The sequence below is a fragment of the Dreissena polymorpha genome, chromosome 8 (assembly GCF_020536995.1).
Source record: "Dreissena polymorpha isolate Duluth1 chromosome 8, UMN_Dpol_1.0, whole genome shotgun sequence".
In the NCBI taxonomy this organism is placed as follows: Eukaryota; Metazoa; Mollusca; class Bivalvia; order Myida; family Dreissenidae; genus Dreissena; species Dreissena polymorpha.
In genome coordinates, this window is record NC_068362.1 from 106,748,695 (window position 1) to 106,772,634 (window position 23,940).

Sequence of the window (23,940 nt, forward strand, 5' to 3'; positions counted from 1 at the left end):
AAATCAATTTCGCTAATATTATGTTGAGCTTGAGCATGCCAAATGCTCAAATGGCAAACAACAAATTGCTGCATGATTGAATAAACAGTTCAATATGTTCTTGCAGAATATTTATTATTAAGATTGGCCTTATTTTTTTTAAATCATAATGAAATACCACTTTAGATATTGGATACAGAGTAGCCTAAATTCTTAGCAATAAAACACATAACACACTATATTATCATTATTAGAACATTTAGACTGGTCCCTGAAGGTTTTACTTAAGCTGCTTGTAGCTCCAGTTAATCTGATTCACCTTTGTGCTGGTGTCTCTCCCTGGTACCGTCTAGCTCCTTCAACAGGTGGTCATTAGTTGTAACCAGGAACCTGCATATACAGTAGGGAAGTGAATGCAACACATTTGTCTTGTTAAGGTTGAAATCATTTAATACTTAGCTTGATTATTGCAAGAGCTTATGCCTTATTAAGAAACGTTAAGTATATGCAATTGTATAACTGATAACTTATTATAGTTATTTACCTTGGATTTTACGGGCAAAAAACATTTTAATTCTATAACTGATACCAGCAGAGTTACCGGTATAACCTGTGCAGTTCGAACCTGACTCAACTTGATATACATGTTAATTTGTATACAGCACTTATAAGTGCCGTATTGTGGAATCTGAATTTCTGTATTGCAGCGATGTCTTTGCCCAATTGGAAAAAGGACGGGTACACTTGGCAATTTTTTTTTTAAATTCAAAAGTGTTTGAAATATCCTAAACTATGGAACTCATTCCATAAACCTTTTTAGAGTTAGCTGCTAAAAGCATTTTTCCTAATCATTAATTATGTAGGGAGTTTCAAGAACAAATTGAAAGTACATGAAGGTCTTGTAAACAATAATTAGGAAGTGGTATAGCCTGTAGTTCCAAAATATCTAGCACAGGCCTCTTTAGTGATGCCTACCTGATTACACCTGGGTGTAATAGTCCAGTGCTGACACTGCCACAGTTCCTGTATTTGCATGTCCATGCCTCCTTCTTTTACTGTCGGGTGCATAAATTGCCTGCTGCTGACAGAGGTTACTGGTGTAAGTGCTGGTATTGTGTACTCCTGTCACATGTGTTGACATTCAGCAAATCTGCTGTCTGCCTTAAAAGAGCAGCTGCTCTTTGCTGTTGGCTCATATCTGCAAATGTATTCATGAACATTATTGTGTATTTATAAAAACAAGTCACCATTATGTAGTCTAATCATAGATTCGAGAGATAATAACTGTTACGTAGTCAGATATTACACTTGCTGATCTAAGTTTCTATACATTTTTCACAGAAATATGATCTTATCTGCGTTGATCATCTAAGTACCATTTTTATGGGAAATCTTCAACCCCCCCCAGTATCCTACATATACTAACATCTTGATGTGTTTGTTTGCATGGTGTTTTTTGCCCGGGTATTTAACTTGCATTAAGGCAAAGATTCACTTAATTATGCTTCCTGTGTTTCACCAGTACTAGGATAGGGCTCTGCAGTCTCCGCACGTGAGGATCGAACCCTAGACCCCTGAGTTACAAACCGTAAACATTAACTGGGTCACTGAGCTGCACATTATAGATGCAAAGAAAAATAAGATCGATCTACCATTTAAGTCTATACAAGAAAAATCTTCATTAAATGTGTCTGTTTGAAGACACCTGTTAGGTAACTGTTCAACACATACTGTGATCAACTCAATTATCCGACGCTGACTGAATCCTATTTTGGTTATCTTATACCTGTTTTTGATCAGCTGATACCTATCCACAGTCATCCCGTACCCAATATACAGAGGCAAGTGTAATATGGTCAACATATATTGATAATACTAGTATAAAACAGTATCCGAACTATAAACATTTGGAATGAAAAAGAGAAACCATTTAATTCCAGAAAACATAATTATTTTTGTTCGTAAATGAGGAAACTGTGCATACTTATTTTCTCACATTGCTTTCCATTTTAATTAGTTCTTTATATGAATTTCCATGCCGTATTGGGGATAAACTAGTAAAAAACAATTTAAAACAATCATTTGAATAAGATACAATTTTACCAACCTAGGTATCAACTGATTTGATTAGATAAATGACAGTGTTACGAAGATATGCGACGAAAACAGAATGAACATAATAGTTAAATTCAAACAAGCCAACAGTTAGACGTTTTGATCATCGTAATCCACTTTCGTTACAACAATACTATGGGACGTTTGACGTGTTTACAAATGAAAACAAGATTACGTCCATTAACTTCAAATATACTTTAATCACAAACCAAATGAAACCTCAACGTTCGAAATGGGGTTTACAATCGTATGTAATTTACCTAATAAACAAATACACTAAACAAGTAACCTTTACCTGAACAAGAACAGTGGAAAATACGACGCGGTAGAGTAATTCATCTGGTAGATATATAATACAACACCGTTCTAAATATTAACCTTTTACGAAAACTACCGTAAACGACCGACAACTCTGGTTCTCTGTCGTGTATGAATTCAGTATTACTAATGCATTCGTCTTAATGCATTCGGCATTTGGCTTACTTCATGCGAGCTGCTGCCTTGTGCTTATTCATTTCGCTTAGTAGAACTTACAAAGGATGCCATTTTCTAGCAATACTAAGTATTGAAATGATAATATTTCAGCAAAAAGAAGATAGCCACATGAACAATTTAACAGAAATAATTCATGTGTCATTTACTCGAGGGAATACATGATTAAAATACATCGAGTTAACATTAAAAAGAAGTATGCAAGCAATATTTCACTAACTGATAGAAACAAGCATAAAAACGTAAGGAAGACGCAATTATTTTGTAACTAATAAAATAAAGCAAAATGCAATTGTAATTTAGCAGTATGCAATTGTCATTTAGCAGTATGCAATTGTCAATTAGCAATATGTACTTGTCATTTGGCAACATAAAGGACTGGCGGATATTCCCTTCCATAACCACTTTCCTGCCGACCTACAACATTTCTGATCCGACATCCGTGTAAAAGTCAACACCCTTTCGTGGCTTTCACGCTGAAAAACATTACGATAAACCATTTGACCGTCGAGTTGTGTAATACATGTACATAGATATAACCATCTTACTGAATACCTTTACCAACTTACGGCTATGCTCACTAGATGTCTGATGAATATGCATAAATTCTGGGTCATTCAGAATGCTGATAAGCGTATCTATGAAATTGTTCATTTCATCATCGATCATACTCAATGTAGGGATATGCCTTAACCCTCTGAAATAATTCCTCACCAAAAAACGACATAAGGTCTGATAAAGTTATGTTGCACCATGCTTATCGCATATAACGGTCGTGCAGACTTATATCGTATGTTAGGACTCTGTTAGCACCATTAGAAACAACAAAGAGAAATTTCATGCACATGCACATGTGTAATACCGGAGCAAATAATTATTGATGTTATATTGAAAGAGCTTCTGATCAATTTTATTTTGGTCTTTTAGAAATACAATTATTTTTTAATAAACCGAGTAAATAAACAAGATTATTACCATTTATATAATAAACGGAAAAAGTCATTGTGGGTTAAGTTCTTTAAAAAAATTGTCTCCGTATTTACATTATGCAGAAAAAATAATGTCTTTACCTTCGTGCAAGTATTACTACGCTGCGACAAATCGTATTTGAAATGACGTTGAAATCTGACGAAATTGATAATAACATTTATCAAACCATTAAAATCTGTTTTAGCAGCTGTGGTTGTTTCAGTATAACCATCTGTCGGCATAAAACACTTTGCAATTGTCCATGCAAAGGTACACCATTTTGTAGAGTTCGTGTTTTTCCAGGACGGTCTCCGAAAACGATGTGTATCAATAATCTCATTACAAATACAATCACAGAGACCATGTGTAGGGCTTGGCCGGCGTTGAAGGTTTGGTCTATTGTGAAATGAACATATTTTGTGGTGTAAACGACACAGTTTTAGAGTGGGACATTGAAGACTAAGAGTTTTACATTGATTGCAGGTTGTGATTGATGCTAGCCTCTTTGAATACTGAATACTTTTAAGTAAGTCCTTCTAAAAAGCACCTATCTCTGACTCCACCACGCTACACTAGTTTGTGCTATGGAGCATTTCATCCAGTTGCTATATCCGTTGCTAGCTAATATATCTTTAAAATATGCCATTTTGTGCGCTGGGTGTGTAAGAAATATAGATAAACAATAACATATAAATGATTGCCCCATTGCAAATTCATTTATTTAACAAACTTTGTACTAAACTATTTTCTCGTAAACAAATGTGTATTCAACTAAATTATTAATCATTTAAAAATACTACAAACACATCTTATTAAAATGTTTGGCATATACTCCGTTCATATAGACCACTATAATTGACTGAAATTAACGTCACTATCACGCTCACCAATACTACATACGTACTGTATTATGCTATATAAACAAATTTCAACAACAAACAGTACCATACGATGATTATTTACAATATAAGGACACCTAAAACAAGTAACATTGGTGTAAAAACATAAACATACAAACATTTGGCAACTTTTAAGCATCTAAATATCATTCCACGTTGTCATCTACTTTCGTTTTGTGGATGATATCGAGGCAGGATCGAATTCTTTTGGGTTGCGTTCATTTGCATAATTTATACAAGCTTTCACAGAAATCTGCTGCCGAAGCTATCCGACGCTGACCGAATCCAATCTCGCGTTCGCTCGTAAATGTTCGGATATTTTGCGGGAAATAAAAGTGGAATTATTTGTGACACAACAAAATAAAACAAGCATTTTGTATCTCGTTAAATCAATGTTACCAGACAACATCTAACGTTGAAATTTTGCATTTTGCTCAAAGGAACATTGCTGTTTGTATTGGTTATCTTTATTTTACGAAATTTTCGATATTTTGGGGCGTGATCGTTACTTTAAAGCGTTAATAAAACAATGACAAACACTTAAGCAATATACATGTTCATAAAGTACACAGTCAAAAAATGAATATGCATTCGACTTAATTCTGGTCACAGCTACATGAATCATCACGGACCGCTGAAATCATATTATGACCAGGACGATATGTAAGATATTTCTAGTCTTCACACAACTAAGCACAAAACACAACACGTTTTGCATTGGGCAAGGCTTGCGATCAGTTTATTGACAACACACATCCACGAAAATTACATATTCGTATCATATAGCAATCAAGTACAATTGTAGTACAACATTGACAGAACAATTTTCGATCTATAAATTATATAACAAATTATAACTATAATGTGTATACATCACTTCTAGAATTGTTTCCTTAATTGGTGTTTTCAAGGCCAGGGTAAAAACCAGAGATACAAATTCATCAGAAGCCCAATGTAAAATAACTCTGGAAAACTGTGCCTGAAAACAATCAATATTAACATGTAACTAAACATTATGTAACACAAACATAGCATGTCATTTGAGCCAATTTACTACTAATGCGGTTCGAATTTAAAAAAGTAAAAGTTTACTGATCGAAGCCTAGCGTAGAACTGACCAAACAATGAACACCCCGTGCAAATTCCCGCCTATGTCCACCTGAGTGACCATCACTCAGGTGACAACCACACGCATGAACGAACCGCACATATACCTGTTTTGTTCGGTGCGTTATGTTTAGACATACGTTCTGTGCTATACTCCGTAACGCACAGAACTGAAAAGTCTTCACACAACTAAGCACAAAACACAACACGTTTTGCATTGGGCAAGGCATGCGATAGAACAAAATCAAAGGTTAGTAAGGTTTTAAATTCGAGCCGCAAATCAATTATAATTTCAAATGTCTAGTGATAAAAAGCTATTTGTCTAGACAATCATCAATGTACCCATCTTTAGCCCTATCAGACTTCCATCGACCATGTCGCTTCAAACCTCTCTAAAACACGCCCTCGGTGTTAGCTAGTCTAAATAATTACATATATATAACCAATAACTGGTTTGAACAAAAAATCATTTGATTCATCTGACCAATTTGCTAATTACATATTTGTTAATAAAACGCCATATTGGAAGTTGTAGATGTACATTTTGCAATTATAATATCCGAACCATTCGTATACATGCCAGTATTATAATGGCGTAAATTAATAGCAATGTGATCAGATTTCAATTGTAGGCCATTACAATGAAACTCACTTAATTTGTTAATATGCATGATATTATTCATTCTTTTATATGAAAGAAGTTAACATGTGTAAAACAAAGTTTGGCAAACAAAATGACAGTAGTGCAATCTCACATGTATATGTAGTTTTTTAACTTATATTGCACCAGTGTATAGATTGCTTTGAAAACAAATTGTATGATCATGTTAAAGTTGCATATGTCTAGTCATAAGCAGTATGCGTGGGAAACATTAGCAACAGGACCAGAGTGATCATTTTGTTGTCAGATGATGTTTATTTAATGTGTGTTTCAACATTATATTTATTTAAGCAGTATGCCATGTAATACATACTTTTTCTAATAAAATTGTAAAAAAGCTTATTCAGTATTCAGTAGTACAAAACAGCACAATACAGCACAATACGAACCAACATAAGCACACAATATGAATAAAGCTGGGGTCACCGCCTTGGAACGGTCAATGCAAAGCATTGAGGGTTTAAACCTGGTTATAGAGCGCTCAACCTCACACTTGGCCCAGCAATATTCATAATACATAAAGTGTAAATAAAATTTAACGTCATAGCATTGTTACTCAAATTAAACAATAATAAAAGGGAATTAAAACGCATTCAAATTAATTACTATTTAATTACTCAATTGCATTGAAGATACAAGAGTAACAGAGTTACAACTTTTTGACGAACGATCAAATAAAACTATTCACAATTGTCAACTACATTCCTTCTTTTTAGAAAAAGATTTGAGAATATAGCATCATGGAGTTAATATCTCAGATAATCATCGCGCAAATACAGGAAGAAGCAGCAATAATGGGTGTAAAAAATCCATATTACATAGCTTGGTTGTTTATGTGACTGCTAAAAAAATAAAAATAATTAAATCAAACAAGAAACGCCTATCAGAGAGAAAATATAAAATGGAACGTTATAAACCCAATGACCTATGCATGTAGATTACAACTGGGAAAGTCGGTCGTATGACGTCACAAAAATCCATAATGACATAAAGACATGAACAAATTCCAGGGGCAGTACTAAATAAAAATATTAATGGGGCTGTGCTACTAATAAAACAAATTTAGGTGATTTAATATTAAGAAGCAAATGAATAAAAATGGTAATTCCATTAAAGCGACATTATTGGAATCAAACAGTATATAGATGTTTTGACAACTGAAGACAGAAATGATTTGATGTACGATTCGAGTCCAAATGTAGTTTTCATGCAGATTTGTTCATACGACACAATGACACAATTTTATTCAACAGTGAAAAATGCCTATAATGTAGTTTTCATGCAGATTTGTTTCTTAAGACACAATGACACAATTTTATTTAACAGTGAAAAATGCCTATAATATCACTAATGATTCCAAATTTCAAGGGAAGAAAGATATAGTGAATCGAAAACCATCAAACACGTGTTTTTAAGTCCATAAGCATCGTATCCTTTTGATAAAAACAAGTTAATTAAATTGAAAAGTTTAATATGAATATTTGGTTTAACATATTTTAATTTGCGGACACGCTTCAAAACATCTCCGTAAAATGATGGATGGGAGATTCCATTATTTAAATGCCATTTTAAAGAAACATTATATTTGAAATTAAATCACCATACTTAGAGTAAAATCTAGCAAATTTTTTTCTGAGGTTATGATACAAAAATCCTTGTTTTAGCAATTTTTAAATTAATATTATATTACGATCATTAAAATCTTTAATACACGAACATGCTCTGGCATAACGTACCAACTGCGAAATGTAAATACCATAGGGAGGTCCTTTAGGGATGTTGCCATCTAGAAACGGAAAATTCACAATTTCAAAGTTAAAATCGTCCCGTTTGTCGTATAAACTAGTTTTGATCAAATTATTATTAATAGTTAAATGTAAGTCTAAATACGCAGCGTCTGTATTGGATATACACGATCTATTTAAGACTAGTTCTTTTGGGTAGATTTTGTGAATATATTGTTCAAATAATGGATTATCTAAATAAAGTATGTCATCAATGTACCTACTAGTAAGGTTAAAACAATTAATCAAATCTACTTGCTAAGTTTTAGATAATTCTAACATAAATTCGCTTTCATAACAATATAAAAAAAGGTCAGCGTTAAGTGGCGCACAATTAGTACCCATAGGAACGCCAATAATTTGTTTAAATATGTTACCATTAAATTCAACAAACAAGTTATCCAAAAGAAAAGTAAGTGCTGCACAAAAGTCAAGACCAGTCCGAATGATGTAATTATCTAATATCTGATTAGTAAAAAAAGCTGTTTTAGTGTTTAAACTAACATGCGACATTGAGATGAAATGTTTGCATAGCAAATGTAACTAGGCAAAATGCAAAGACCATGTATCAGAAAGCATATGACAGTAGTTAAATTGAGAATGTCATTTAACATCATAAATGGACTGGCGGATTTTCCCTTCCACCATTGATAGCGGTATCAGAAAGTTTTTCCTTGGACACTATCGCTTTCCCCTTTCCGAACTAGAAATAAACACGTTATATGATTTTATCAATGTTCTGTATATTATTTTGAATTTATTTCATTAAAACCGACGGGGATTTTGTCATTAAATATCTTCTTTTAAATATCTTTTGAATATCATCCTTTTAAATTGTCCCAAAAATATTTTAATTTAACCAAAGCCTATCATTTAAGGGACCTGAATGCCATTGGAAGGGGCTAAGGTGCAAAGTCCGTGTGGGGAGTTCTGTACTACGGCTTTTAATAAATGTGTTAAGCGTTCCTGAAATCGGTCACTGCTGTTATTGTAAATATGATATATAGAAGTTACTCTCTTAATATGAGAGCCACGCATGTTTTCTAAGTGAGAAAATAATCTTTACAAAAAGCCAAACTGTTCAAATACCTTGCCATGTTCGCTCTATTACATTTTTTCTGTTTCAGTGGTACATGGAGTTGTTGATTTAATATATATGTTTAACGTTTTTTATAATAAATTGATAACACGTAGCAATATTCTAATTGAATGTTTATTGACATTAAACTGTAAAAGAAACACATTTAAACGATTTTAACCAGATCTTACTTTAGTGTAATCATCATGTCAATAACTATATTTTGATCTTAAACAACACGCATCAGTTCTTTTCAACGTATTATACCTTTGAAGTAATAATTATAACGTAAAACAAATGTATTCATTTGTTAACCGCTTAGTCAAATATTTGTTTTCATAAGGATAAAAGTGCTTATAGATGCGTGTGAAGGAACATTACGTCACACATTCTTTTAAATCTACATGAAATAGTGCTTGATATCAGGACCCTGTGTTTGGACTGGTATTGAACTGAAAGATTTGTGTAGGTGTCACTTCAAATCACATTCGAGGCGTTTTTGATAACACTACTTTTGACTTGTGTATACGTAAAATAATTTTACGGCGACAAAGTGTCGGTATTGTGGTTAAAATATGAATTAATTTGTAAGTCACATCAAATGGATTTGTAAATTGGTACACTAATGTATTCTCCTATGCATGAATTAGTCATAACACGGCAAGAAAAAGTCATTTACATTAATCTAATGTTTACTGTAATTCACTTCATTAATAAACGCTTGATGTTCATATACCACTGTCACTTATTCATCAACATTGCCGACAAGTTTTGAAAGTCGTTAATAGAAGTAAGTATATAATATAAACATATACAACTTATTTATAGATATATCGTCTTAGTGTGAAGATTTTTGTGTGGAATCTGGTTAGTTTTTACCACAACAGTTGATTTTAAAGCTGATTCCGCGTAACATGACGGACATCTCCAAATTGTCATATATAAACGCGTACTTACCTGATATACAAAGTTTATCAGGCTTCTTTGTATCATGTTGAAATCAACGGACATGTGTGATAAAGCGGGGTACTCTCTTGGCGTTTCGTAACAGACACAAATTAACGATACGCTAAAAAGAAATAAATTTTATATTATATTGACCTTGCTTTAATGTTCTTTTAGTAAATAATTACTGCACAAATAAATATTAAACAGGTTTACGATTACAATATTTATCGACTATCCTTGTTTGCAGCTGAAAACAGACACACTGGTCACTTCGGTGGCTGACATGAACAGTGCATTGGACGAGGCAAAACAATCCATGAAGGCATTTCTTGAAACTCTCAAGAAAGAAACCATTGTTGATTTGGACACAAAAACATTAAGTCACAGTCTTCAAACAATTAAGACTATACAAGCTACTATAGACGAAGTCCGTTTCCGAATACAGCAACATTCCCCAAGCAACGTGGTATCGCATTGAGTACGTCATTCCCGAATACAGCTACAGTCCTCGAGCAACTTGGTATTCGGGATTTTCTTAACTAAGAAGTTGTCTCCCATTCGGGTAGGTATCACGAGTATCCCGGGTAAAAAGAGGTCCGTCTAAAATGCGTTTATGACTCATATCCGCGGATATGTCCGAAAAGTGCGGATATGGACGAATATAAGCAATATCGACACTTTTTCTGCAATGTTTATTTCAATGTTTAATGGAAAAAACACAATATGTATTAAATTTGCAAGGTAACAATATCTTATATTTGATTGTTACTATATAGTATAGTGTATTGGTACATAAAAATATGCACGTTATTTTATATATGCAAATGAACACAGGATATCGTAGTGCTACATTTAAATGTTTCAAGAATGATTATAACCATTATAGTTGCGCTGTTATTGAAAAGCAATGCATGTTAAAGTGCCGGTAAAAGTTTAGATTTTCCTTAATAGTTCAACAGTTCATATCCAATATCCCGATAAGTTAACATACGAAGCCTATACGTTTAAGATTAATATTACAGCTTTTACATTCACTTATAAAACATAATATTAACGAAAAATCTAAAATTTTAGCGGACATTCATTGCTTTTCAATAGCATCGCAACTATAATGGTTATAATCATTCTTGAAACATTTAAATGTAGCACTACGATATCCTTTGTTCATTTGAATAAATAAAAAGACTTGCATATTTGTACGTACTAATAAACTATAATATATAGAGGATAATTGTTGGAATCGATGGATTATCGATTTTAAAGTGATTTTATGGGCATTTTTCACTGTTGAATCGAGCTAAAAAGAATTAACAGGTCAAAAGATTTAGTTAAAAAGTGGTTACTGACAAATTATCTGCAACTCATCTTGCTACCAGTTGTTTATAAAAATATATATAATATTTGATATTTTACATGACTCACCCAATCCTCTTAGCCGAAATGATCCGTACAACAAAATAGTGTCTGATATTGCAGTGGTATATTGAATGCTTACTTAGGTGATCCTTACACAATGCCGCAATGTCATGACAAAACCTCATTAACTTTAAAAACAAACACACATATAAGATATGCAATCAGCTTGCAACAAGCAACATTGGACATAGCCGGACCTGCAATAACACAACAGACATATGGTTTTTTGATAGCATTCACACTTAAGCAAGAACATGACTAATTTACTCATCTCTTCAAAGTCTTTCATTCATGTTAAAGGGCCAAGGAAACAATACTTGACTGATTAATTCACTTATGCACTTGTTCAAATTTAAACATGTGGCATAGTACCTCCTTTTTATGCCCCAGGATTGAATAATCGGGGGTATATTGTTGTTGGCCTGTCTGTCTGTCTGTCTGTCAGGTCTGTCAATACTAAATAAACTGTACGCTGAAGTTTTAACAGAGACACGTTAAGCTTTTAAGTTCCTGTTATAGCGAAAAATAAATCACAAAAAAGTAGAACTTACCTGGGCATCATTTTTCTCAGAGCGTTGCATCATATTTCTCAAAGCGTTTACAACAGCAATAAGGTGTCGATAGTGGGAATCCAAGCAAAATAATAGGCATTATGTCGACGGGCAAGTTTTTTACTCTATCACCGCTTTTTACGAATGATTCCAGAAATAGTCGATGTATCACGGTTGATACCGGAGATTTTGATTTTGATGTTAAGAGTGATCTACCGGCAATAGTAATTTACGCTGCACTTTGCGCTTGAATTAGGTTTGTTAATACTGGTTCCCCTTTCGGATTGTTAACTATTTATAATTGCGGTGTATGCAAAACCGAAGACTAATTCTTAATCAAAGACGCACTAGCAATCTATTTAAGAAGTAATATAGATCCACAAATATATTAACAGCTTGTTGAATTAAGTAGCAACATAGCCAAATGCACATAGTTAAACAAAAAACGCCGTTAGAATAAGAATTAATACAAATTCCAAAAGTTCAACTGCAGTTGTCAATAACACACACGAAGTAAAGATACATATGAAGTAATTATAAACTTATCAACATGCGACATTGAGATGAAATGTTTGCATAGCAAATGTAACTAGGCAAAATGCAAAGACCATGTATCAGAAAGCATATGACAGTAGTTAAATTGAGAATGTCATTTAACATCATAAATGGACTGGCGGATTTTCCCTTCCACCATTGATAGCGGTATCAGAAAGTTTTTCCTTGGACACTATCGCTTTCCCCTTTCCGAACTAGAAATAAACACGTTATATGATTTTATCAATGTTCTGTATATTATTTTGAATTTATTTCATTAAAACCGACGGGGATTTTGTCATTAAATATCTTCTTTTAAATATCTTTTGAATATCATCCTTTTAAATTGTCCCAAAAATATTTTAATTTAACCAAAGCCTATCATTTAAGGGACCTGAATGCCATTGGAAGGGGCTAAGGTGCAAAGTCCGTGTGGGGAGTTCTGTACTACGGCTTTTAATAAATGTGTTAAGCGTTCCTGAAATCGGTCACTGCTGTTATTGTAAATATGATATATAGAAGTTACTCTCTTAATATGAGAGCCACGCATGTTTTCTAAGTGAGAAAATAATCTTTACAAAAAGCCAAACTGTTCAAATACCTTGCCATGTTCGCTCTATTACATTTTTTCTGTTTCAGTGGTACATGGAGTTGTTGATTTAATATATATGTTTAACGTTTTTTATAATAAATTGATAACACGTAGCAATATTCTAATTGAATGTTTATTGACATTAAACTGTAAAAGAAACACATTTAAACGATTTTAACCAGATCTTACTTTAGTGTAATCATCATGTCAATAACTATATTTTGATCTTAAACAACACGCATCAGTTCTTTTCAACGTATTATACCTTTGAAGTAATAATTATAACGTAAAACAAATGTATTCATTTGTTAACCGCTTAGTCAAATATTTGTTTTCATAAGGATAAAAGTGCTTATAGATGCGTGTGAAGGAACATTACGTCACACATTCTTTTAAATCTACATGAAATAGTGCTTGATATCAGGACCCTGTGTTTGGACTGGTATTGAACTGAAAGATTTGTGTAGGTGTCACTTCAAATCACATTCGAGGCGTTTTTGATAACACTACTTTTGACTTGTGTATACGTAAAATAATTTTACGGCGACAAAGTGTCGGTATTGTGGTTAAAATATGAATTAATTTGTAAGTCACATCAAATGGATTTGTAAATTGGTACACTAATGTATTCTCCTATGCATGAATTAGTCATAACACGGCAAGAAAAAGTCATTTACATTAATCTAATGTTTACTGTAATTCACTTCATTAATAAACGCTTGATGTTCATATACCACTGTCACTTATTCATCAACATTGCCGACAAGTTTTGAAAGTCGTTAATAGAAGTGATTAGCCGAAATGATCCGTACAACAAAATAGTGTCCTTGTGTCTTATGAACGAATCTTCACTAAAACTAAATTAAGATTCACATCGTAAATCGAATCATTTCTGTCGTCAGTTGTCAAAACGAAAGTACGGTTGACATTCAAATGCATTATTTTTCTCTTTCCGGTATATTGTTTTAGTGAGCTGATGCTGCATTAACAAATATAAGTGTTTATGTAGTGAAACCACCAAAATTAAACAACGGTGGCGATAGACACCTATCAACTGTTAGATGCCCATAATATCCCTTTAATTCACGAGTGATCATAGAAATAATATTTTCACGAGTGGCGAAAATATTTTTTTTTCTATGATCACGAGTGAATTAAAATTTATATTCCACCGAATCCAACAAATTTTCTTTTTTATTTTATGTTTTTTTCACAGTTTCGGTCTTTTCGTAATTAACCGTGAACACGAGTTTTCGTTCGTGCGGGTAGGTATTGTTTACTTCCGGTTGTAAATATCACTAAGCGCGTGTATTTAAAAAAGTTATCGATTGAAAATATGAATAATTTTAAAACTTCGATGACTTTAATTCCAATGAATATTACAACAACTGTCGAGAATGTGTTAAACTATTCATAAACTGAAATTCAAACGTTTTTAAGGTCGAGCAATGTAAAAATATTTATTTATTATATTCGTTCATTTGAAATCAACATTTATTTTCAAATAAAAAATGCCACTTGAAACAGTGACATTTCAGACAATATTTACTGCATTCATAACATTCAATATATTGAAATAAATTCAACATTTTGTATTCAAATTAAAATATAACCAGGGAAAAGTAACATCATTAATTACTTGTGGTCTGGCAATAATCGGTCCAAAAATACTTTACTGTTTTCTAAAGCATATTGTATATCTAAATACTAAAGTTTTGAGACGACATCGTGAATAATAATACATTCAGTATATTATATAAACGTTATGTAAACGTATACAAAAAACATATGTAGTGTCGGCTTGGTTATATTGTTTGTGGTGTGTAGCCCTAAAACAATCTTTTGGCACTTCGTCATGTTCGCGGATATGAATTTAGAGTTGGAAAAATAATAATGTCTATTAAATTGTTATATTTCGAGACATAACTAACATATTTAACACATATTGTATTTTTTTATTAAACATTAAAATAAACATTGCAGAAAAAGTGTCGATATTGCCTGTATTCGTCCATATCCGCACTTTTCGGTCATATCCGCGGATATGAGTCATATACGCATTTTAGACGGACCGCTTTTTACTCGGGATACTCGTGATACCTACCCGAATGGGAGACAACTTCTTAGTTACGAAAAGACCGAATTGCATGATGTATGTCATATGGAACGCGGTCAGAAGGAACGTGTTTATTATAACGATCACGATTTTAAAAGAATTGAGAGTACAAAAGAAGGCTTTACTATCCTTGAAATTAAAGTAGAACATTTATTATATCAGACTCAGTGTTAGGGGACAACTACGAATTACCCGCAGAACAATCAATGTATACTATTTTGACTATTTTGCCTTATATAACGAAATGATTCGGTATGTTTATATGTCGATCTTGGCTATAGCTCAACACCGTTGAGTAGGATACGTGTAAAGTACTCGTTTATGATAAAACGATCATGTATACTCGCATTAATTGTGCACATGAAACATAAACTGTTGTTTTAGTAACACATCTTTTCAAGCTACCCTATTTAGAGCTCGGTATATATAATAAGTTCGTTGATTATTCAACGGAATTTGGAAGTTTATGTTATAAAGTCAAACGCGTGAGTCAAAACCTCTCAAGCGGCTTATTTGTCCGAATTTCGATTCTATTATACGATTGTTAAGTTAGAGTCTGCGTGTACGCTTGTAACATACTTATAGTATTTCACCTATCGTACACGATTGTGTCTGTTTGTTCTTATAAGTATGAGGATGCTGTATTTTAACAACCATAAACATGTAAAACTATTTTAGTTGGAAAGCCATATGCGAAATAAAAGTAGTTAAATAGATAGAGCTTACTGTGTGATTGTATTTTTGCTTAAAACACTCAAAATACGTTTTAACAAACTCTAATCGCGTGGATTTAAATAGTAGATCATACTACAAATAGGACACAATTATTGTATTCTACAAAATATGTTCAAATACTGCCCAAATGCTAAACTGGATACACGTTGGAGTATCATGATATATAACAACTAATTATTAAAATATATTTAGAGCATACCACCTTAATAATTTATCAGTGCCGAGTGTCTTTTTCAAGGACATTTCATATTTACATACATTGATAAAATAACATATAAGATAACAAATTCATAAAAATGTATAGCAAACCGTTTTGGATTTAAATGTGTGTATAATTTAACATACTGTTCGTTTTCCAGTTGAACACACATCTGCATTTATATTACATATACAATATTAAACAATTAACACATTTATTGTTATGAATATTTGTTACGAGCATTTAAATTGTATACGCATATTTTGAACAAATATATTGTGTTAAGATCAAATATAATAGGAATTGTTTACATTCATTTCTTAATTTAATGCTAATCGATGACAAATTAAAAATTCACGGGGTACTAATTTAGGCTCAATTTCTCAGTTAAGATTTTCTTATTTCTATTCTATTACCTACATCGATTTTTATTCAATTGGCTGCATTGAGTTTTTTTATGCAATGTTAATAAAAAGAAACAAATAAGGTTTTTCCTGTTGACTTTTACATATGTATTTTCTTATTATATTTAGAAACTCATTTCAATATATTATATCGAAAGCAAATATTAATCATCAATTGAAATCATAAAATATCTTACCTGTGGGCAGTTAACAGTTGTTTAAATATGACATAATAATTTGAATATATCACGCGATATTTATTAAGGCATTCTAAACATGTTGTAATATTTATTTTAAAAACATATAATAAATGCTTATATATGCATTTTTACCAAATAACTAACTGTGTTTTTTAAGAATTGCCTTAACGTAAATGAGAAATAAAGTTCGAACATGACATATTTCTTGTAACAATAATATAATACTGTTCTGTATTAGTTCATAGTATAACTGTTTTATTGTGCTAACTATTGATATGCGAAACATTCATTGAAACTTATCAGTAATCCAATATCTTACTGAATAAGTTTGGACTAATTATTTCGCATTACCTGAAATACGCCAATTTTGCATATTCAATTATTGTTGAAAGGAAATTATTAATAAATACAGTATGAAATCTGAGGATCTTGACGTAAGATTTCTGAACCATCAACATAACCATTATGGCAATTTAGCCCTAACATTGGATTAAAAAGGGCTGTTTGCAGTATATAGAGAAAGCATTAGCACTTAATATTAGTACTCCTGCTAATCAAGGAAACGTGTACGTAAGTAAAAACTTACCGTCATTTAGTTAAGGAAAACCCCTGAAAAACATAACTCCTCTCCAAATACACTACTGCTAGAAGTGCTTTTCTAGTTCTTATTTTGACTAGATGCAATTAAGCTCGTTATAACCGCTCTTTTTCACAAAACAAATGCGTTTGTTAGCTATTAAAAATAAGCCTAGACATGTTATAGCTCTCCTACCAAGACATGATAAAGCTCTTCTGAGCGATTCAATTAAATCATATAGTTAACTTCATTCATTAACAACGTATTTTCTACCTTGTTCATATCCCTATATCACACAACGTTATACCTCCATACAGCGGTAAACCTGGGTTACAGGAGGATATTTGGCTGATGCCGGACGTTCATAACTGTATAGTAAATAAAAGATCCGTTACACGTGTAATTTCGAAATAATAAACAGAAGACAACAAGCAATATTTATAGATAATCATTGTTTGAAAACTATTCTACCCATTGTCGATCATCGATAGTTTTTCATGTTAAGGAGCATAAATCTATATGTTCAGATTGCCCACGAAAATATATATTTGTTTAAATTTTGTGTTACGTTCAAAGACGGTGATAGCATTTTTGATCATTGTATGTTAATGGATGTAGCTTTTTTTATAAAGGTAGTGAATAAGAACTTCACGTCTCATCAAATTTCTCGAGTTCTATTGTATGTATTATTACATATTTAAAGAGTGTGCATGACATGCTTTTTACATTTTTGAGTCCATGTGAGAGTTCATGCGTTGTTGTATTGTTTATGTCACATAAGTACGCGTCCAAAGACCCACAATACGTCAAGAATATAGAACGGCTTCATTCTAATTGTCGCCGAACACTTACAACATTAAGTTGAATCATGTAACTACGTGTTTGTGTTTTGTCCACACAAGTATAATGCCAAATGTACGTCTACGATTAGGTATGGCGGTGTAAGAGCTCTCGATATTGTTAAAACCACATACCTAACCATACTATACAAAGGAACAACACAAACAATCATACGTGGACTAAACCCAATCAAAATGTATTCAGTCACAAAATAACGACGACAATGAGTACACGGTGTAAATAGTTACATTTCGTTGCCGATGTAACAACAAAATGATAACAACTCATCTTGTAAATTAGTTGACAATTTACTCATAATGCTTTGCACGGAATGCTTACGGCATACAGTGTGGCGATTATTTTAAGCAATGTTGGCTGCGGATATAGGCCACCTCATCGGTACATGCAAGAACCTTTTGTGTTCCATGCGTCCCCTTTTTAACGAGTTTTACACGGAAAAAATACAAATTCAAGCCTAGAACAAAGTATGGTAGCCGTAAGTTAATCGCCAATTAGTCATAATTAAAGTTATAATAAAACAAAGAAATAAGAAAGGCCCGCTTTTGTGTCTGTTAGTTAAAATAATGAATACATACAACGTCATAGTAACATTAAAATCTTACACTTAAAGAAGCACACAAGTTGTGCAAAAATGTATTTTGTTTGTGGAACACAACTATAATATAACGTCAATTTTTCAGACAAATTGCTTAAAACAGCAACATACACGAATGCGAGTCTAGTTGTTAAACAATAAAACTTAAGATATACATAAGGTATCAATTGATCAGGGAAATGTATATAACTACTGTACGTGAAATGGAACGTTTGAATTACTTTGCACTTTCAGGTTTGATGACTAGTGCGTGAATGGTGTGCTTGTCGATAGTGTAATGTTAATTAATATTCGTACAATTTAAATCAGGAAGAAATAGTTACGAGTAAGATATGGTAATAGGACATTCATTTCAGTTCAATTTGTGTGTGATTTTAAATTAGCAATACTTAATGCAAGCACATTCACCTTCGTTAATTTTACTCGAATAATTTTAACAAGGTCGAAGAGGTATGTCCTTTGCACTTGCTAAACTAACCCGAGCTGCATTGTAAGTAGCAGTGAATACAAACAATTTAAGACCATGCTGATTAAGTTCCGCTTATGATAAATAGCTATAGCTATGATATCGGCACGTCTGCTTCCATGCGTTTGCGTGTGAATGTTTTCCCACCGGACCTGTTTGCATTGTTATTTTAGGTGCTTTTATTAACACGGCTTCACGATGTGGTGACGACATAAATGATCCATGTCTCGGATTAAATACTAAGGGCCACACTTTAAGGTCAATTTCACATGCGTGGATAATGTGACTTTATCTTGCATAGCGCAATTTTAAAATAACATTCCACTACTGACTTGCAGTAATATGTGTAAGGCATAAGATTGTTATTGTTAGCACAAATTTGAAGGTCATATTGACAGGTCAGAGGTCAATTCGAACATGGCATTCGGATAAGAACAAAGTCGTTTATCTGGCAATTTCATGACAACTTAATATACATGATGTTCACCATGTTAAGACATCTTGTCTCGCAAAAAAACTTGTATCCCAAACTAAACTAAAATTTAATGCTGTCATAATACTTATCAAGAACTTGAGCATGAACTTTATTCTTGAAATCGTCTTACGTAATGTATATTCAATAATATTCATGACAGAACACAATATTAACATTATAAATAAATTAAAATTATAAATACACCATCATCATAACGCAACGTCATGCATATTAATAGTAATGTTTATATATAAATTTGAAATTAAGTCTAAGTCTTTCATGGAAAATTATTGACAATAGGATACTTGAATTTTGGAAATTATTAATAATGGTATAGTTCAATAATTTAATTATGATCAAAATAGTTCATAATAATTGACTAAAATTAATACGCACTTAGGCATACCTAAGGGCACATACATAAACGATGTCAAGTTGATGGTTTTAAACTACCAACCGCTTCGCCTCAGATATGTTACTTTTATTTTAAATGCCACACACATCCGTTGACAAAGATCGAACGAACTACGCAATTTCGGCTATTTCCAACCACGTGGTTCAATTAGTAAATTATTGATTCAGCTAAGCAACAATTAACACATGCGGAGACGAATACTATTGACTAATCAATAATTTAATAGAAGCTAATTTAGTTTTATGCAAATTAACCTGTCAATTTAAAGGTGCATGTTTTGTCGGAAAATAAGACACTGTTCGCAAAGATTTAGATGTAAACGGTCAGAGAAAGGTAGCCATCAGATTGTTTTTATATATTTGGAGAAACGAATTATATTTCAAGAAATTGAACAAGATATAGAATTGCACTGGAATTCATCTATGGCTTTGTTGTCATATATTCCATTCCACGTTATTATACGGATGAATTGGCATGTGGGGAAGGGAACAGACTTGCCATATTCCCCACGCAACTGAATGCAGATAATCCGATTCACGTCGTTTCGGCAATTTGCACATGACATCTGGTCGTCGCATGATTAGTTGGCAATCGGACTAGACATAAAGCCGACTTTCATCTAGTTTATTACATTTTAATTTATCATATTAAGTGCGTCAATAAGATTCTTCTCAATCAGCAACCCACATTTAAAATATTTTTTCTCAACTGTACCCATATGCATACAAAATGTTATATGTGTTTAACGTTTTAAGCATTGGATGGATAACAAGATAAGTATGAAATACTATTTTGTGGTTATTGAAGTGGAAACCAGTTTAAATAAATCATGCATAATATCAATGTGAATTACACGTTATTTTTTTAAATAAGTGTGATGTTGACCATTATTTTGATTGTAAAAAACTTAAACTTATGCAACATTGAAGACCTTTCTGTTGATTGTTGGCTTTATGTCATATGATCTATATAAGTTCATTTACAAAATTTACATGATTGAAATGTACGATCTTTTACTGAGATTCAAAATTGATAGCAGATTACTTTTTTCACGCTTTCAATTTGTTATTTTAAAACGATTCCTAAAATGATGATTAAATAGGATATCGATAAATGTTGGAACTGGATAATTTAGAACCAAATGTTTTGTCCGAACCTATCGCCAAGACGGAGATGATATGTGTTAGTTTGAGTAGAATATAATAATAATTATAATAATAATAATAATAATAATAATAATAATAATAATAATAATAAAATAATAATAATCTCTTTATTTTCTGAAGGTAACTCATTAAGATAGCACATTGATACAAAGTCATGCAAACAGTTTAACAATGGCAATCTTATTTTCAATGAGGTCCTAAACAACTATGGTACGTAAATTGCATTTTTACATTATCTTGCGAACATGTAGACTTTGACGGACATAAGAGTACTGTAACAGTATTATAGAAGTGCCATAAAAAGAAACTCTTGTACATGACTTCTTTTACATTTTTAATTTCTTTTTCAATATTGAAATGGTCTCAAGGAACAATTATTTATTTACATAAAGTATTTAAGAATAGTAATTTCTTGTTGATAACATTTTTCCATATGCACACACTCTCACGCAGGCACGCACACACACACATATACACACACCTATACACACACATACAATTAACACGACCAATAACAATAACAGGAAGTTAACAAGAACAGCCGCGCACATTATTGTACAAAGTCAACGCTTATATTGTACATTATTGTACGAGTGTTCACAGCAAATTTACGTGTATTTTCAACTCCAGTAAGAGGCCTAGGACCCTATGTTTTTACAATATGCGTATCTACGCCCATTTGGTATTTTTAAGTGTACAATTAATTCAGATTTTATAAATTAGAATTATTACATCAAAACGTTAAATACATGGCATCATTTTAAAAATCGATGATCAAATAAGGAAGAGTGGTAATGTTCACTGTTTAAACTGTGAGTTTCAACATCGCTTGCAATGCACCACTAAGCAGATAAACAAAGTAAAACGCTTTCAGTACATATTTCAAACCGTTTAAAATATCGTTTCAATTCTAGGGGATTTTTATCATGTGAAACAATCAGTATTTGTCGCATAAATACGATGGTTTTGCACTTCATTATCGTATTCACTGATAAAACATTGTTTTTAAAATCGGATGCACATATTTCTTTGAAATGGAAAACGAAACTGCAGAAATATGTTTAATAAAATATCTTGGGTAACGTATTTTATTGGAATTCATACTGTGCTAGGCTTCAACGGAAACGTAACTGTCATTCTGGTATTCGCCTGTGGCTATCACCGATGTAGTTTCCGGTGCTATGTGCTCTGTCTTGCGGTTCTGGATCTATTCAGCGTATTCACAACACTTCCGGGCGAAATAGTCACCGAAATATATTGGTACATCTATCCACCGCTCGAATGGTTCTTCAAGCTAAAGTCTTACTTCAACATGTTCACAATCACCGGAGAAGCCGTCTGTCTATTGGCAATAGCTGTCGATCGATACCGGAAGTTGTGTCGGCCGTATGGATGGCAGATAAATCAGCGACGTGCTTTCTTTATTTGTATTGCAATTTATTTAATAGCGGCAATATTAGCGGTTCCTGACCCAATACTATGAAGGAGTCATTCTTACACGGAGAGAAACATTACACAAACTGTATGCGAGAAAGATCAAGCTTATTTAGAAAGCGGGGTTCAACACATTTATGTTTATGATATTATTGCGCTCATGTTGTGTGTTCTTTTAAGAACAATTATCCTGTATGTTCAGATTGCATTGGCATTTAGAAAACAACATCGCGAGAATAAAAAGGTTTCAATTAAAGAAATTCATGGAAGGACGGAGCAACCATATAGTATCCCTTGTGGACAAACATTTGAAAAGAGATCAACATGTTATTCAAATCTAATAAGGTTCGTATTCCAATACTTTCAATCTCAAAGGAATCATAAAACACCGGAGATTGCACTTTAAGAGAAAACAAGTCCTAAAGTTACAACCAAAGCATCTGTAAACAAACATTTTAGCGCCAATAACGAAAACTGTATTGCGGAAACATATAGTGTGACTGTTCCAGACCATACATACCATGATGATATTACATCGCTGAAAGGGTATTCAGATGTTCAAACTGCAAAGTGCCATGTATCAGCCGAGATTCAGCTTGCTCAGCAATCAGGAAGTGGATCAAACGCAAATAAAAGTGATGCTTAGCTAACCAACGAGAATGCAGCTCAAACGCAAGTTGATATTCATCATATGCAACAAAAGCGACTTCGAAGAAAACCAAAAATCCCTCTTTTTTTAAGCGTAAAACTCACTTTGACGGCTTTATTGTATCTTGTACTTCTTGCAATAGTAAGTACAAAAATTTTTTTTCTTCGTGATTTGTCAGATGAAAATAAGGGTTTTTTGTTATTTTCAATAAGATTGGTTATTATCAATGACGTGATCAAACCATTTGTATACTGGTTTTTCGATACAGAATTAAAAAAAATGTAATTAAACAAATATTGAAGTTGAGGAAATGCTGCAACTACATGCAACAGCTGACATTTAAACAAAGAAAATGACACATTGTACTTCCTTGATTGTGAACTTGATATCGAGAATAACTTACATTTTTTGACTATTAAAATGCGTAAACATATTTATGTTTGCAAAGTACATTTCGTGTTTTCATGTGTAAATATATTGGCAAAAAGTGTATTGAATTATATATGTATTTGCAATAACCCAT